Source organism: Sarcophilus harrisii, chromosome 3 (assembly GCF_902635505.1).
Source record: "Sarcophilus harrisii chromosome 3, mSarHar1.11, whole genome shotgun sequence".
Lineage (NCBI taxonomy): Eukaryota > Metazoa > Chordata > Mammalia > Dasyuromorphia > Dasyuridae > Sarcophilus > Sarcophilus harrisii.
In genome coordinates, this window is record NC_045428.1 from 198,133,191 (window position 1) to 198,152,233 (window position 19,043).

At 35.6% G+C, this 19,043-nt stretch overlaps 1 protein-coding gene across 2 annotated transcripts in view; it reads right to left on the bottom strand.

Annotated features, from left to right (window-relative positions):
• The window catches only part of GLRA2 (glycine receptor alpha 2), a 303,585-nt gene that overhangs the window by 100,042 nt on the left and 184,500 nt on the right, over positions 1 to 19,043 (bottom strand). The window lies entirely within an intron of this gene.

The window sequence follows — 19,043 nt, forward strand, 5'->3', positions numbered from 1 at the left end:
ATATTGCTTCATCCCTTATGTGAGAGACTGGCTGAGAATCAACCTTGGGGTGGCAAGGGGAACTTTGATTAGGAGAATGTAGCCCGATCCTAATTAGCAATAGTAACTAGAGTTTTAAGACATACATTTTAAGGAATCTCTCTCCTTATCCAGTTCTTTTCTCTTCCATTCAATAAAAGTGTAATCTTTATTCTTTTCCCTCTTTTCTTTCCTTCAGATAAAGCAGAGGAATGGAAGTTTGGTCATCCTCTTAATGTTCTCTTCTTCTTACTCTTTCCTTTTCCCATCTTGGTTAGTTAGAGAATTGAAGTGCTCTTCTGTCTCTCTGTATGTCTATCTCTTTCTGTGTCTCTCTGTGTCTCTCTCTTTGCCTGTCTCTCTCTCTTTCTGTCTTTCTTTGTGTCTTCCCCCCTCCAATACTATAGGATGAGACAAATAGGAGCCTAATGGCCTCCCTACCTTTTCTGTGAGGAGAAATGGATAAAACTTTATAGGGAGACAAAGGAATGATTGATTTTGTCTTTTCCTTTCCTTTTCTTTTTCCTTCTTTATTTTTATTTTTTTTTGTTTGATAGGAATTGCATCAAAACAGACCCTGACAGGTCTAGGATAGGTTTCAATTGGTAATCTATTGTTCATTTTCTCCCATATTATAGATATCTTGTATTTTAGTATCACTGAAAATATTTACTTTAATTACATAGAGATCATTTTTGATAGGTTTTTATGTTCATTATAGATCTAAGAATTCTCTTAAAATTCACAGGCTTTACTATACCATTGCCTATTTGTCTCCTTCAGAAAAACTTTTTTTTTTTAAAATTTGGGAGGTTCAATATCCTTAGGGTCACTTTGAGAATTCTAAAAATATTGGCTCATAACAGATTTGGGGCGGGTGCTAACTCAATCATCAAACTTTAATTAAGCACTGATCCTGTCACTGAATCTATGCTAGACTTAGGAAAAGAAAGACTGAAATGAAATATTGCAATCCCTGACCCCAAGGAGTTTACAGGTTATCAGAGCAAAATTCTTTATTCTCAATTTCTAATTCCTTGGAAAGCTTAAAATATATGCCCTACCTTCTGTTAAAGTTGACACATATTTACTGATGCTGGGTGAGAGATAACTATTATCTATAATCAGGGACTAGTGATTAGAACAGTCAATGCTCTTATATGTAATGGGAATAAACTAGAACCATTCTTCAACAACAATACTATATGATGACCAGTTCTGATGGACCAGGCCATCCTCAGAAACGAGATCAACCAAATCATTTCCAATGGAGCAATAATGAACTGAACCAGCTATGCCCAGAAAAAGAACTCTGGGAGATGACTAAAAACCATTACATTGAATTCCCAATCCCTATATTTATGCACACCTGCATTTTTGATTTCCTTCACAAGCTAATTGTACAATATTTCAGAGTCTGATTCTTTTTCTACAGCAAAATAACGTTTTGGTCATGTATACTTATTGTGTATCTAATTTATATTTTAATATATTTAACATCTACTGGTCATCCTGCCATCTAGGGGAGGGGGTGGGGGGGTAAGAGGTGAAAAATTGGAACAAGAGGTTTGGCAATTGTTAATGCTGTAAAGTTACCCATGCATATATCCTGTAAATAAAAGGCTATTAAATAAAAAAAAAAATAAAAAAAATAAACTAGAACCATTCCCAGTAAGATCAGGGGTGAAATAAGGTTGCCCACTATCATCATTATTATTCAATACTGTATTAGAAATGCTAGCTTTGACAATGAGACAAAAAAGACATTAAAGGAATTAGAGTAAGCAATGAGGAAACTAAATTATCACTTTTTGCAGATGATATGATGGTTTACTTAGAGAACCCTAGTGAATCAACTAAAATTTATTAGAAATAATTCACAATTTTAGCAGAGTTGCAGGATACAAAATAAATTCACAGAAATTATCAGCATTTTTATTCATCACTAACAAAATCCAACAGCAAGAGATACAAAGGGAAATTCCATGTAAAATTACTGTCAATAGTATAAAATATTTGGGAATCTGTAATGTTCTGGTTAGCTTTCTGGAGGTCCTCAAATGGGCCTTGGTTTTAGCAGAATCATCACCATGAGAATAGTCAGGGATAAAGTCCAAAGTCTTTTATTATCTCCTTCACATTCTGTCTCCTTCACCTGGGGCCAGGCTAGCTTTCTGGAGGCCCTCCAGTATGAGTCTTGGTTTTAGTGCAGGAATGCAGGAGGCATGAGGACCACCAGGATGGTGGTCAAGTCTTCTCTATCTCTGGCTGAGCTTGTCCCCAGTTTATATACTCTATTACAATTACATCATTAAAGTATACTGAGTATAAAGCAATCATTATATCACTAGGGAACCATTATTTGTTGTAAGATTAAATCAGTCATACTGAACTAGAGAACTATTAATCACCATGCTAAACTAAATAACCCTTGTCTTATCAATTCCACTGAGTTAACACCTTTCTCCAGATTTTGAAGTCCTGCAACAGTCTTAGGTGCTAGGGAATCCAATGATTACTGTAGGAATCTATTTCCCAACAGAAAGTCAGGAACTATATGAGCAAAACTACAAAACACTTTCCACACAAATAAAGTCAGATCTAAACAGTCAGAAAAATATCAAGTGTTCTTGAATAGGTTAAGCAAATTATAATAAAGATGACAATACTACCTAAATTAATCTACGTATTTACTGCTATACCAATAAAACTCTCAAGAAACTATTTTACTGACTTAGAAAAAAATAACAACAAAATTCATCTGGAAGAACAAAAGGTCGGACTTCTGGCCAAGATGGCGGCAAGGAGGCACACAGCTGTGTAAGCTCTATGTTTTCTCTCAGAGCTCATTTCATGATAAGCCTCTGAATTAATGCTTGACTGAAAACCCCCCCACAAATAATTACCAAGAGAAGACATCTTTGAAATTTGCCAGGAAAGGTGAGTTTTTGCTCAAGGGCGGGGATGGTTTTAGATCAAGCTCAGGCTGAGAGCAGGCAGTGGCAGCAAGAGCTCTGCAGGCAGCTCACAGCTGAGCAGACTGGAGAGGGTTGGGGTGTGATTTCAGCCGTCTCTGCTGGGAGAGCTTCACTACAGGATTGGATACTTTGCCCTAGCAGCAAGTCAGTAGCCCAGCAGAGAAGCTAAAACCATGGGGGGTGAAGAATACAACCCCAAACAGCTGGAGTTCCTTGGGACCGGCCACCCCTCCCCAACAGCGTCTCAGCATGCTCTCAGAGTCTCAGAGCACAGGTGCAGCAAAGCCCTGCTAGTGCCTTGCTGCTGCCCCAACAATCTGTAGAGGAAGCTCAGTAACACCACCCAGCCCCTCCCCCCAAAAAAGCAGATTCCATTTGGGTTTTTTTTCTTTTTTTCTTTGCTAGTTTGTCTCTGATTCTTCTCTGACAAAATGAGCAAAAAATTGAAAAGGGGCTTAACCATTGACAGTCTCTATATGGATAGAGAGTAGACTGCAGAACAGAAACAAATTGTCTTGAAACCTAGTTATTAGGAATAATTTATTAAAATAAGTTACTTGATGATGTGATTTCAGCAACAGCCCCAAGTATTCTGAGGTGTTCACTTCTATCTCTCATGACCTTCCTCTCCTTTGAAATGAATTAAAGGTGTATTTGTACCAATTGCAAGGATACATGTTGTGTTTCTATCTTATATTCTCAAAATGATAGTTATGGCTCTGATAGTTATGGATTATAGAGATACATGCACATGTAGTTTTGGTACTAAAGTTTATAGCATCTCTCTTTGTGGTGACAAAGAACTGGAAATTGAAGGGATGCTCATCAGATGGGGAAAGACTAAAGTATATGATTGTGATGGAATATAAGAAATATGTTTATGCTATAAGTAATTATGAACTCAATTATTTTAGAAAAACATGATAAGACTTGCAGAGAAGAACCAAGAAAACATTGTACACAGTAACAGAAATATTGTTTTAAGAATTATTTTAAATGAATGCTATTTTCACTATTATAAAAACCCAAATTAACTATAAAGAACATATGAAAAAAGGTGATATCTATATCCAGAGAAGGAATTGATAAATAGAAATATGTATAGAATAATTTTACATATATCTATATTTACTTATATCTAATGGTGGTCATCCTTAGAGCAGTGGATGAGGAGAAGGAGGAAGAAAGAAAAAAAAGAAAAAGAAATTTTCGTGATAACTTGGTTGTTTTATTTAAAAGGAACAGCAAGTTATACATGGTAGATTTGTAATTTCCTGTGCAATTACCTTTTTATTATACCATATTATGGAAATGCTTGTTGTATGTACATATATATACATGTAAACACATACACATATATATATATATACATAGATGTGTATATATGTGTGTATGTGTATATAATTTTACTCACACATATAAAAGAACCCAGGAGTTGGAATCATGACAACCTTAGAGCCAGCATTCATTCTAAGTGGGATGGTACAACCATCAAGTTCAGCTTGGAATTCCCAATGGAATTTTGCCATTGGAAAAGGGATACTCTATATGAACAACAATACATTATGAACCTATTTCCCCTCTCCTTAGAAACTGAGGTGTTGCAAAAGTTGAAGGGGGGGTATTCTTTATTGGAGAAAATTTTATACTTGTGATTATTCTTTTTGAAATATTTACATGTAATACCTAAACTGTTAGTAGCAAAAAGGATCTGGGATAGAGGGGTTATGTGAGCTAGAATTAAATGCAAAATGCCTAGACAATTCCAATCCCCTTAAAGGTATCAGAGAACTCCTAGAGGAAATAGTGAAATCTAACACACCTAGACTTCATGTAGTGGGGGGTCAGAATGGCATTTATTATACATATAGAGAGTAATCATTTATGCTTTAATAATTCCGTTTTGTTGATACCACATGACATAGCACAACAGCAAAAAATATAAGGATGAACATTTCAATGAGCACTAATACAAAAATTGTCACAGGGACTGAGTCTGTAAATCTAGTCACTGAATATTCTAGGAAAAAGCCTAAATACAGTCCTCTGGCTATTCTCTGAGTTTTAAGAATTTCCATCTTTTAAGATTCTGTCTTTGTGTTCCCAAAATTTAACAAAGTATCTGACACAGACTTGGTACACAATAAATGCTTACTTATTGACTGATTCTTTAATTGTTTTTGGAAAGATTCCTTGGGAAAGGATCATAAGGGGTTCAGGACTTTAAAGAGGATATAAGCTTAGGGGTAGGGGAGGAATCAAGATGGGTGACTTTGGAGGAAAGCAGTAAAGATTTGCCTCTCTAACTCAGAATTTTACCCCAGAATGTCAAGATGCAGGGCACAACTCTACTATGTCTATTGGGAGCTCTGTATTTATGCTACATTATACTACTTTGAGAAAAGGCTATCTACACTTATGGGTGTTTCATTGCCTTTTTAAAAGGAGTGTACTCATAAAACTATTTTGAATCTTCATTCAATAACTAAATTTTTTCTTTCTCAAAATCTTCTCAGTCAGGGTTACAAGCCCTTTTGAAAGGGAACTTGTGTATGAAGAACTCTCTTACTGAGATATTTGACAAAAGTAATAGGCTGTAAAATGTTGCCAGGACAACTGAGCCAAAAGACAGTTGGTTAGCTGATTAAACACTGTGTCCAAATTAACTTAAATACATCACACTGATAATAATAACAGCTTATAGTTCCTGTAGTGCTTTCTGATTTACAAAGTACTTTCTTTGTCAATTACATGTTGAGGCAGGGAATGAAAGTATTTTTATTCCTATTTTAAATAAGAGCAAAATCTCAAAGTGACTAATCATGGGCTACTTATCTAATTCCTTCCTTATTTGTCCTTAGTTCTTGAAGAGGACCATGACATCAAGGAAGTAATGTCATGAATTGCAAGTGAATTTGATTTCAATGAGGAAGAGCTGTACAAAGTCACCAGCCTCACTTTCTCCTCCAAAGCCATCTGAGTCCAATGGTAAGAAAGATATGAGAAGGACCAAGATGGCCCAGGATACAGTGAGAAACCTTGGTCTTTTTCCCAATAAAGAAAGTCCCTTGGGAAAGGGGTCCCCTTTTAAAAAATTTTTTTCTTTGTATCTCTAAGTGTTTAGCTGAGTGCCTCTCACATTATATGTACTTCATAATTATAATTGACAGATAAAAGTTTCCTTCCCAACTCTTTTCAGAGAGTCAATGGACTAGAGATACAGAATAAGACATATTTTCAGACATGACTAATGTGTGAATTTGTTGTGCTTGCTAATTGTCATGAGAACAGGGCAGCTAGATGATTCAATGGATAGAATGCTAGTCCTACAATCAGGAAGCAGCATCTAGTCTCAGATATTCACTAATTGTGACTGGGTAAGTAACTTAACCTTGTTCATCTCATTTTTTGCTTGTAAGCTAGAAGTGGAACCCAGATTTGATTAGAAACACAGGTGTTTGAATCTGACTTGGAAGTTCTTTCTGCCACACAATTTTGAGAAGGGGTTCTTTGACTTTTCTTTAAAAGTAGAATGGAAAATTACTCGTTAATTCTAATCCTCTCACAATATTTATTGAATAACAACTTCTGGCTTTTCTGGCTGAGTGAATGAAAAACCTTAATTAAAGGATTATTATGCCAGGTGTAGTTATAAACCATGGAGAAAACAAACAGAAGGCACTGCTCTCAAAAACTTACACAGGAAAAAGAGGAGATATGTATTTTGGTTGAATAAGTAACCAAATATTACAGGAAAAATCAGATTGTTAGTTTCCACAAGGAATGATTTTTTAGACATTGAAACAACAAATGAAAATTGTTTTTATGTGTGAGCATGTGTGTGTCTGTGTTTGAGGTGGAGTGGGGACAGTCTGTCAGTCCCATGAGTGAGAGCAGAACATGGCCAGCATGAAAGTAGTCAGACCTATTACTGTCTAGATAGTGAGGAAACAGCAATGCTTCATTTTATAATCTCTTAAAATATTATGTTATAGTTTTGAATTATAATTTTGGATTTGATACTGCTGGTCAAGCATTCTTTCTATATGCATTCTTTTTCTTTGACTTGAAATATATTTTATTCCCCTAGCCATGTTCCCACTCTCCAATCATTCTTTCTCTGGATTCTTTTCTTTTTCCTCTCCTCCTTGTTCATCTTTCTTTCTCCCTCTGCCTCTCCTCCCTTTTTCCTCCCCTCTCTCTCCTTCTTCTCTTTATTTCCTTCTCCCTCTTCCTCTCCCTCTTCCTCTCTCTCCCTCTCTCTCTCCATCTTCTTTTCCCTCTCCCTCTCCTCTTTCTGTCCCTCTTTCTCTCTTTCTTCCCTTCTCCCTCTTCTTTTCTCCCTCTTTCTCTCCTCCCTTTCTCTTTCTCCCTTTCTTCCTCTCCCTCTTCTCTCCTCTCCCCCTCTCCCTCATTTTCTTTCTCTTTCATTTTATCTCTACCTCATGTAATTTTTCCTTGTTCCTCTATTTTATAATGTGAATATTTCTATATCTAAACTATGTGTCCACCTAGAACTTATCTTGGTGTTCATCAATCAATTTCCAGATTCTATTGCTAATAACCCCATATTATTTTTCACACCAATCTGGAGGCATCCTAGAGCCAAATTAATACTACTTTTGTTGAGAGTAAATTGTTAATTTTTTGGTGGCTGTTTACACCCAAGAAACTAGCAAATAGTAGAAATCAAGGCTGATTTAAGAAAGTGATGGAGAAAATGTTAATTATTCAGCTTAAACTTTTTTATTAAAGTTTTTTATTTTCAAAGCATATGCATAATTTTCTTTTTTTTAATAGCCTTTTATTTACAGGATATATACATGGGTAACTTTACAGCATTAACAATTGCCAAACCTCTTGTTCCAATTTTTCACCTCTTACCCCCCCCACCCCCTCCCCTAGATGGCAGGATGACCAGTAGATGTTAAATATATTAAAATATAAATTAGATACACAATAAGTATACATGACCAAAACGTTATTTTGCTGTAGAAAAAGAATCAGACTCTGAAATATTGTACAATTAGCTTGTGAAGGAAATCAAAAATGCAGGTGTGCATAAATATAGGGATTGGGAATTCAATGTAATGGTTTTTAGTCATCTCCCAGAGTTCTTTTTCTGGGCATAGCTAGTTCAGTTCATTACTGCTCCATTAGAAATGATTTGGTTGATCTCGTTGCTGAGGATGGCCTGATCCATCAGAACTGGTCATCATATAGTATTGTTGTTGAAGTATATAATGATCTCCTGGTCCTGCTCATTTCATTCAGCATCAGTTCATGTAAGTCTCTCCAGGCCTTTCTGAAATCATCCTGTTGGTCATTTCTTACAGAACAGTAATATTCCATAATATTCATATACCACAATTTATTCAGCCATTCTCCAACTGATGGACATCTATTCAGTTTCCAGTTTTTAGCCACTACAAAAAGGGCTGCCACAAACATTCGTGCACATACAGGTTCCTTTCCCTTCTTTATAATCTCTTTGGGATATAATCCCAGTAGTAACACTGCTGGATCAAAGGGTATGCACAGTTTGATAACTTTTTGAGCATAGTTCCAAACTACTCTCCAAAATGGTTGGATTCGTTCACAACTCCACCAACAATGCATCAATGTCCCAGTTTTCCCGCATCCCCTCCAACAATCATCATTATTTTTTCCTGTCATCTTAGCCAATCTGACAGGTGTGTAGTGGTATCTTAGAGTTGTCTTAATTTGCATTTCTCTGATTAATACATAATTTTCAACATTAACCCTTGCAAAACTTTGTGTTCCAACTTTTTTCTCTTCCTTCCCCCATCATCTGTCCTAGATGCAAGGAATCCAATATATGTTAAACATCCATACATATTTCCATAATTATCTTATTGCAAAAGAAAAATCAGATCAAAAAGGAAAAAATCATGAAAGAAAACAAAATGCAAGCAAACAACAACAAAAAAGTAAAAAATAGTATGCTGTGATCCACACTCAGTCTTCACAATCCTCTCACTGGGTGCAGATAGCTCTTCATAACAAGACCATTGGAACTGGCCTAAATCACCTCACTGTTGAAAAGAGCCACATCTGTCAGAATTGATCATAGTATAATCTTGCTGTTGCTGTGTACAATGATTTTCTGGTTCTATTCATTTCACTTAGCAATTAGTTCATGGAAGTTTCTCCAGAATTCTCTGAAGTAATCCTGCAGATCATTTTTTATATAATAATAATATCCCATTATATTCATATACCATAACTTATTCAGCCATTCTCCAGCTGATAGACATCCATTCAATTTCCAAATATTTTTGCATATGTGAGTAATTTTCCCTTTTTTTGTGGTCTCCTTGGAATACAGGCCCAGTAGAGACCCTATGGGATCAAAGAGTATGTACAATTTGATAGTCCTTTGGGCATAGTTCCAAATTGCTCCCAAGAATGGTTGGATCAGTCCACCAACAATGCATTGTTGTCCTAATTTTCCTTCATCCCTTCCAAAATTCATCATTTTCTTTTCCTGTCATCTTAGCCAAGCAAATAAATCTTTAAAAAGTATCATGCACACTTTTATTTTCTAGAGAACTGATTGTTAAAAATTTACCAAGAAAAGATAGATGTAGAGTGTGTTGGTAAATTTTTAACAGTGGGGAACCAGTTCATGGAGAGAAAGGAGTAGGATGTTTATTCCTAGTATACCCTACCATCCACCCACAGTATTGCAAGTTCCTCTTATAGACCTTTCCTCTTTCCCCTTCCCCACTTCAAAATGACCATTCTTACCACTCTCAGGCAATTCTTCCTTATACATAAATTATTTATGTCATTCCTCTGCTCAGAAATCTTCAGTGGCTCTCTATTGCTGACCCATCAAAGTTTACACTTTACTTGGCATTTCAAGATACTCCATCATCTAACATTTCCCTGTTTTTAACTTCATTTCATACTACAGTTATGCCATACTGCCTTATAGCAGATGGCCACCATCTATTCCATCCTTCATTAAGACCAATTCTGTACTTAATCTATTCTTCTTCATACTTTTGCATGGATTTAATAAAAAGCTCTTGGGTCCCATTGTTCCCTTTTCAACAGCTGTGCATATTAAGATCTAGAGGACCAAATTGAAGAGGAGTGTTGACCTATTTTGCTTGATTTACTCAAGTTATTGTAGTCATAAAAACTCAGCCTGAAGGTGACTGTTCTCTTTCAGAGAGTCTAGAGATGGATGGTAGGAAAGGAAAGTTGAAAAAGAAAGAAAACTGTCACTTTGAATGTTCAGAGCCATGGAAAAACAGGGTTGGCTCTAGGCAAAACAGTGAAACATCTGAAGTATATTTTCTGTACCTTGCTTCTCCTTTTGGATCCTAATTATCCCCTTTTCCCTAGATGCCCCAATACCCTTCCTAAGCCAGGGATGAACTTCTTACTGCCATGTTCTCATAAACTACTCGGTGTTTGTCACTGTCTATCTACCTAAATTTAAAGGTATCTGACTTGTAACATCCTTTGTCACAAAAGAAATGACAAGTTATTTTGATTTACTGATAATTTCTCTTAATAGAAGCAAACATAATTCCAAGAAGCATTGTGCTAATGATTGAGGCAGATTTCAAAGTTTCGATAATATTAGATTCCTGTCCTCACCTAGGTTATAGTGTTAAAAGAAAAAGACAAACATATTTCCTCATTGGTTATGTTGTGAAAGAACAGAACAACAACAACAACAAAAAAAAAACCACACACACTCAAAAGCAAACAAATCAAGAAACAAAATCCAAAGACAATGAAAATAGCATGCCTTGATCTGCATTCGGACTCCATAGTTCTTTCCCTGAATGTGGAGAGCATTTCCCATCATGTAATTATCTTGTATTGCTGAGAAGAGCTGTCAATAATAGTTGATCTTCACACTGTATACAATCTTCTGGCTCTACTGTGCATACCCTTTGATCCAGCAGTGTTACTACTGGGATTATATCCCAAAGAGATTATAAAGAAGGGAAAGGGACCTGTATGTGCACGAATGTTTGTGGCAGCCCTTTTTGTAGTGGCTAAAAACTGGAAACTGAATGGATGTCCATCAGTTGGAGAATAGCTGAATAAATTGTGGTATATGAATATTATGGAATATTACTGTTCTGTAAGAAATGACCAACAGGATGATTTCAGAAAGGCCTGGAGAGACTTACACGAACTGATGCTGAGTGAAATGAGCAGGACCAGGAGATCATTATATACTTCAACAACAATACTATATGATGACCAGTTCTGATGGACCAGGCCATCCTCAGCAACGAGATCAACCAAATCATTTCTAATGGAGCAGTAATGAACTGAACTAGCTATGCCCAGAAAAAGAACTCTGGGAGATGACTAAAAACCATTACATTGAATTCCCAATCCCTATATTTATGCACACCTGCATTTTTGATTTCCTTCACAAGCTAATTGTACAATATTTCAGAGTCTGATTCTTTTTCTACAGCAAAATAACGTTTTGGTCAGGTATACTTATTGTGTATCTAATTTATATTTTTAATATATTTAACATCTACTGGTCATCCTGCCATCTAGGGGAGGGGGTGGGGGGTAAGAGGTGAAAAATTGGAACAAGAGGTTTGGCAATTGTTAATGCTGTAAAGTTACCCATGCATATATCCTGTAAATAAAAAGCTATTAAATAAATAAAAAAAAAAAACAATCTTCTGGCTCTGCTTAGTTCACTTAAACATCAGTTCATGTAAGTCTTTCTAGGTTTTTCTGAAATTCAGCTTATAATATTCTATCTATTCATATACTACAATTTGTTCACCTATTCCCCAATTGATGGAAATCCCTTCAATTTCCAATTCTTTGTCACCACAAAATGAGGTGCTATAAGTGTTTCTGTTTTGTTTTGGTTTGGTTTTTTAACATGTAGATCATTTTTCCTTTTTTTTTTTTTTTTTTAACTTTTTGGGATACAGACCTAGGGCTGATATTACTAGTCAAAGAGTAGTTTGATTGTCTTTTGATCATAGTTCCAAATTGCTCTTATTTTTTAGTCAAATTATTAAAAAAATAAAAATTATTTTGTTGTGTGGAATCCCAGTCAAACTGCATGACAAAAACAGGGCACTTCTCTTGATTTAAAATATTCTTTGAAGTTAGTTTCAAGGAAGCATAATATTAAAATGATATCTTACTTTGTGGGATAGACTTTAAAAGGATTTATTTTTAATGGTGGTCATTTTGCACTTGTTTATAAGTATCTAATCATGATCTCACAGAGGATAAAGACCAACAATAGAGCTCATAATCCTTTTCCCATATTGCATTTTTATTTGTGGTAGCTTAAAAATGAACATAATCTTGTTCCTCGAGAGAGGCTGGAATCCAACAGAAATGCTGCTTATACCTAGAGTACCAAGACAAACAGGAGAAGAGGAAGAATGTGAAGGACAATGGGAGAATTCTGAGTGATTATATCTCCCATTTTTCATGCAATAAATGAAAAAGCATTTTTTTAGTTTTGTCTTTGAGAAATAATGAAGCAGAAGATGATGATGGAAAATGTACCTTCTAAAGAATTAACATGTTTTGTTCACTGACATGTATTTATACACATATCACTTGATATATGTATATGTGTGTGTGCATATATATTAGTATCTATCACAATGCTTTGTTGAAAGGTATCAAAACTATACAGATTTAGACTCCCAACACCATAGATAATGATAAAATGCTGTTTCTATTTTTATGGGGAGGAAAAAATAGATGATAAAAATGATCTACGTATTTTACTGACATGAGTCTTAATAATCAATGTGGATCACTATATAGTGACCAGAACTACTATAACCCTTATTAAGGGATTTAGGGTAAAGATGGCTCAAGAGATCCTCTGGTTAAACTGAGTCATTTTACACACAAGGGAAATGAAACTCAGAAATTGATTAATGAAAAATATTCATTAAGAGTTGACCATGCACTAAGCACTGTGCTTAGTCTTTGAGATACACACAGAGAAAGGGATGCTCTCAAGGAGCTCACATTCTAATTACAGGATATAACACATAAAAGACAATTTAGTTGCAGGTACATGGTAAGGCGAGGAAGGCTTAAGAACACAGTATTGGGGTGGATGGCAAGGCTCAAGACTTTTTAGGTTAAGTCAGTCGGTCAGAGGGTAGCACCAAAAATCTGAAGCGTATAAAGGAAGAACAGCTGGCAAGGTCTGGTAGCTCTTTGTCACTCGAAGAAATAATTGGTGACTTCCATCTCATCTAAACTATATGAGCACCTGAAGCTTCCTAGATGGGTTATAAGCAGATGAAAACCAGGATGGAGATAAGGGAAAGGCAAGGAATAAAGATATATCTGCAGACATTTGTGGAATATACATATATTTTCATATATTTGTTGTTCAGTCATTTCAATTCTATCTGAAAAATTGGAGTGGTTTGTCATTTCCTTCTCCAGCTCATTCTAAAGATGAGGAAATTGAGGCAAAAAGGATTAAGTGACTTGCCCAGATTCACATAGCTAATAAGTATCTGAAATCATATTTAAACTCTGGAAGATATCTTCCTAACTTTAGACCCAACACTTTATTCACTGCACAATCTAGCTGACCCATTAGAATATATGGGATGTCCCAAAATGTCTTAGTACCATTTTAAACTTTAATGACTTTAGAAGCATAAATGCTAAAAACTTACAAAAATAATTGAAAGTTCAATTATGCAATTTCTTTTATATACTTATGTTTGTGGACTTTTCAATACCACATTTTTAATTTAATTTGTGTCAGGGTTTCTAATTGAAAATGAGATTCTTTCAGTCATTGAGCAACAACTGTTTTTTTAATAAAATTCAAAATTACCTATGGTGCATAATGGCTATTTTGAATTAAAAATAATATTTTAAATATTTAAATAATTAACCTTTTAAATGATTTTATAAGTTGCTAGCATTAATACTTCTGAAGTTATCAAAGCTTAAAATTACACTAAGACTTTCTGGACAACCTGAATAGATACATATATAATATACATGTTGTTGTTGTTCACCTTTCATTTTTGATGAGGTTCTAAGTCTATCTATCTACAGTGACCTTCTACCTCTTACTCATGTAATGGCATAGCAAAAATATTGTCATTTACTGCTGTCTGTAATTGTTCAACAGTGTGGAGTTAAGGGAAAAATCATTGCGTTTTAGAATCAGAAGGCAAATCTAGTGCTGTTACTTTCTGTGTGACTGTGAACAAATCAGTGGGCTTCAATTTCCTTGTGTGAAAGCACTTAATGAGATGATTTTTAAGTCCCTACTACCTCTAAATTACTGAAAAAGGCCCAAATCAGTATATTGATGATTACATATTCATCAATGCTAATTGTCCAGACCCATAAAAATAAACCATTTTATTATTCCAACATCCATTTCCCCCTACATATGATATGACTTTGAATTTACTCTCTTCCCTTGTAAGGAAGAATCAATCAAGTCTCAGACTATTCTGTTTGTATAGCATGATTGTGAAAATGGAACTCTTTATTAACCTCCTTTGTCTATCCCTCAAAACTCTGAGCATCTTTAAATAACCTTTGAAATATTGATTAGCTCATCTTTAGACAGTTTGAGACCTGGTCTGACAGGTGCCTTCCATCTGTTTCTTCCTTGATCTCTGACCTACCAAATTCATCCTTGGTACTTCCCTTCCTTCCTTGTGAAATCCCCACGCTTGTATTCTATCCCCTATAAAAGGACTATTCATGATGAGGAACTTTGCTAAATTCTTTCTAGAACTAAGCCTGTCATGAGGCGCTCTCTCTCTCTCTCTCTCTCTCTCTCTCTCTCTCTCTCTCTCTCAATTTCTCTCTCTCTCTCTCTCTCTCTCTCTCTCTCTCTCTCTCTCTCTCTCTCTCTCTCTCTCTCTTTCTTTCTCTCTCTTTCTTCTCTTTCTCTCTCAGTCTCTGTCACTCTCTGTGTGTGTGCCTCTCTCTGTGTCTTTGTCTTTATCTCTGTCTTTCTTTGTCTCTCTCTGTGTCTCTGGTCCTTTCTCTCTGTCTCAGTCTATGTATGTGTCTGTGTGTGTCTGTCTGTCTCTGTCCCTCTCTTTCTCTGTCTCTGGTTCTCTCTGTCTCTCTCTCTCTGTGTGTCTATCTGTCTGTCTTTGCTCCTCTCTCTTTGTGTCTGTCTCTTTCTCTTTCTATTTCTCTCTCTCAGAGCCTTCCCTTTCCCCTTACTATAGCTAATTCTTCTTAGGCTGCTGAACTCTTCTAAGGATTTAACCTACAAGTCAATGGCATACTCAGGAATATTCCTTTATTAGATCCTTCCATTAATACAGTGACATTAATACAGTGAGTAGAAAGTTTTAAAAAAAGGAAAAAAAGGAAAAGAAAAGCCAAGCAAAGAAAATGTGATTAGCTGCTTGATGGACATGTAATGTATGGTCATTCACATATCCCTATCTCATCATGTCATTACACCAAAGTAGAAAAGCATCATGTATGAATACAAATCATTGTGTAATCTTACCTCAGCTTTTATGGGAAGCTCATTTCATGATGGCATCTAATGATAAAGTGTTATAATTTCTTTTAGGATTCAATACATCAGCCAAATAAAAGACAAGGCAGTCAGTATTTTCCCTCTATTTCTTAATCAGATCTCTAAAGAAACTGTAAGATGGGTCATATTTGGTTGCTCCTTGTAATGTCTTGTAATGGGCTGAGGCTTGAGTTGATGCACCTGAGGTCCCAAGCACGTGAGGCTAAATAGTAATTGGACTATGCGCTATTAATATACATGCTTGGAGAAAGAATGGCCCCTGCCCACTCTCTGTGCAAGTCCTGATGTGTTGTATAGGAAATGACAATTTTGGTGGGTGGAGGCAGAGAGACAGGAAGAGAGGCTGGGAGAGATTGGGCCTGGTAGCTGCTGGTTTCGTGGCTTCTGGTCTAGCTAGCTTCTTGACTCAGCTGCACACATTGCTATTGCCCATTCTCTCCCACCTCCGATCTTTCTTCACTGAGAATAAAGACTGACGATTTTCCTCTAACCTGAATTCCTAATTCTGGCTGATTTTAAAATACACGGTCATCACAATGTCTTTTGCCTGAAAAATTGCTTCTGACATGCTCCTGGCACATGCAACAGGGGAGTGATGAAGACTTATTTCTTCCAGTATTAGGAAGAGCAGGTACTCATTAGCAGACGGACTTACCAGCCACCCAATTCTGGCAGGTAGACCAAACAGAAGAGAATGGCTCATCACTGTCTTTGAGTTAATAACAGAGATCTGGTTATCTAATTCTGACAACTTCCTCTCTGGTGACATTGGACTTATAGACTCTGTCATTTGGTCCTTGTAAAAATACCCAATTGGGAGTATGCTACAAATAAAAAAAAAAAAAAGAGATTATTCACATGGTGAAAGTGTTCCATTAAAGATCATATAGATGCTCTTTAACCCTGAGCTGAGTTATAGATTGTGTAGTCCAACCTAGGACCTCTTCTACATCCTCTCTACCCTTAAACACCTCCAATCCCAATCCTTTTGTTTGCTTAAATCAAGCAGTTCCAGTAATCTCTAGCATTGTAAAATTATCTTCCTGAATCTTCATTCCTCCAAAGGAAAGAGTTCTACATAGGCATATTAAAAAAAATTAGAATCCACTTAATCCAAACCCATTTTATATGATAACCCAGATAATTTAGTTAGTTGGATCAGTATCCTAATTCAGGTCTCTAATTCATTGTACCCCTATTCTAATTTTTTTTGGATAGGCACAATCATGAAAGTCTTATGAATTTGGCTGGATTCCATATTGAGCCAATGAACAATTCCAAAGAAGAATGATGTATGTTTGTCACCCAAAACAAATATTTAGAAATGTATGTTTGTAGATATAATAAATTTGGAAACTAATCTTTCAAAAACAGCATCATTATTTCTAGAAAACACATCTTCAGTTCTTGATAGCCCTAAAAGTCTTTAACTAAGCAAGCAATGAGATAATATCGATAATAAATTTCTTTAGAATGAACACTTGAAAGTTTCCAGTGCTTGTTATGAACTGACAAGAGTCCATGCGAAGAACTATGAGCATGTCTATTGTCTTTAAAGAAAAAACAAAACTCACAAATAGTGTTTGAACCAAACTGAAATATAATTGGCCAATATCTAATGCAATAAATGAAACTAATATTAAACATAAATAATGTTAATTTGTAGTTTTCTAAGTAAATATATAGCTGTGAGAATTCATTTCTACTTGAAGTTAATACCAAGGACTTGCAGCCAGAACTATCAGGGTAGTGCTCCCGATTCTAACTTTTCACCCTGGAGCCCGCCCCTTTTTGCCATGCTTCTTTCTCCCATCAGTGAGTCTTTCCAAAGACTTCATTTTGTTGATGCTGCTAATTTAGCCATTCTTGATTTGTTTTGATTCTATAGATTTGCCACCACCATGCAAAAAGGAAGAGGTATCTCTCTTTCCTTCTTTCAACTAAGTTTTTATGTGTTGTCTTCTCCCATTAGAATGTAAGCAACTTGAGGGGTTGTGCTGTCTTTGTTTTGTCTTGTATTTGCATCTCCAGCATTTTCACAGTTCCTAAGTCATAGAAAGTGCTTAATCAATATTTGTTGCCCTACTGCCAGGAGAGACTAGGTTCAAATATTGCATCAGGTATAAATGTCCCTCTCTGAAGTTCAATGTTGTCATCAATAAAATCAGAATAACAGCATATGCAGTAACTACTTGGCAAGATTTCTGTAAAAATTCAAGTGAGATAAAGTTCATAAAACATTCTGCCCACCTTAATTATTTAATCTCTATTAGAGCAAGGGTGTTTAGCTCTCTCACTTTCTCATTTTAATTTCTTTTGTTAATTCCAAGTCAATAACAACATGATCTAGTACATAAATATATTTACTCTGTAGCACATAGATGTCATAGTGGCTGTAGCTGGCACAGATTTGCTTCATTAATTTATAGAAGAGACTACTAGACAAGACCAGTGATTTGAGCATGAAGTTTATTACAAAATTTGTTGTTGAGTCAATTTTCAGTTTTATTTGACTCATGTCCCCATTTGGGATTTTCTTGGCAAGGATGCTGGTATAGTTTGCCATTCTTTCTCCAGCTCATTTTATCAATGAGGAAACTGAAGTAAATAGGGTTAAGTGATTAGCCTAGAGTCACACAGCTAGAAAAGTTATCTGAGGCCTGATTTGAATTTGGGAAGATGAATCTTCCTGATTCCAAGTCCAGTGCTCCATCACAAATCAGTGCTGCTTTACTGACACTTTATTCTGCCTACTAGCCAGCAATTCAGTAGTCAAATTTGTTAGTATTATTTGTGGCTGAACAGAGCTAATGTTATTGGCTCTATTTCTATGACTTGCATTTGTCTTGTTCCATTTTCCCCACACTTGACAGTCATATAATTATCATCAATTCCCATACAGGAAAATTCAAATGTTGTACATTCGCTTCCAGAAACAATGCTGCCATATATTGCCTTCCATTTTGCAAGACACTAAGTAGTGTAAGTCTTGATTTCCTTCAGACAACAAAGGCAAATCCTTAAGAAAAGTAAACATAAACATTCAAATGAGCAATAGAATAATAACATAGTGTAATGACTGTTGGGTGTTTGGAATAGCCAAGCCAAAGAAACTTTAATGAAAAAAAGTGGGGGGGCATTATAGAAAATAGAGCTGCAAAAATATGGAGCCACACTAAAGAATCAGAACACAATATTGGATAATCAAGCTGAATAATCAAGATATGTATATGTGTATGTCTACCATATATATAGCTATCTGTATTTATACACTTGTATTTACATATAATTATTTGTATATGTGAATATATGTATATGGATGTGTATTTAACAAATACATACTCTGCATGTTTGTTATACACACACAGACACACACACACACACACACACACACACACAAAAAAAAAACTGTCATTGATTGGCCAAAAATACGTTCCAGGCCAAGTCATTGTTTGTGCCCTAATTGACTCAGAGTAAGCATAAACAGAAATTATTTC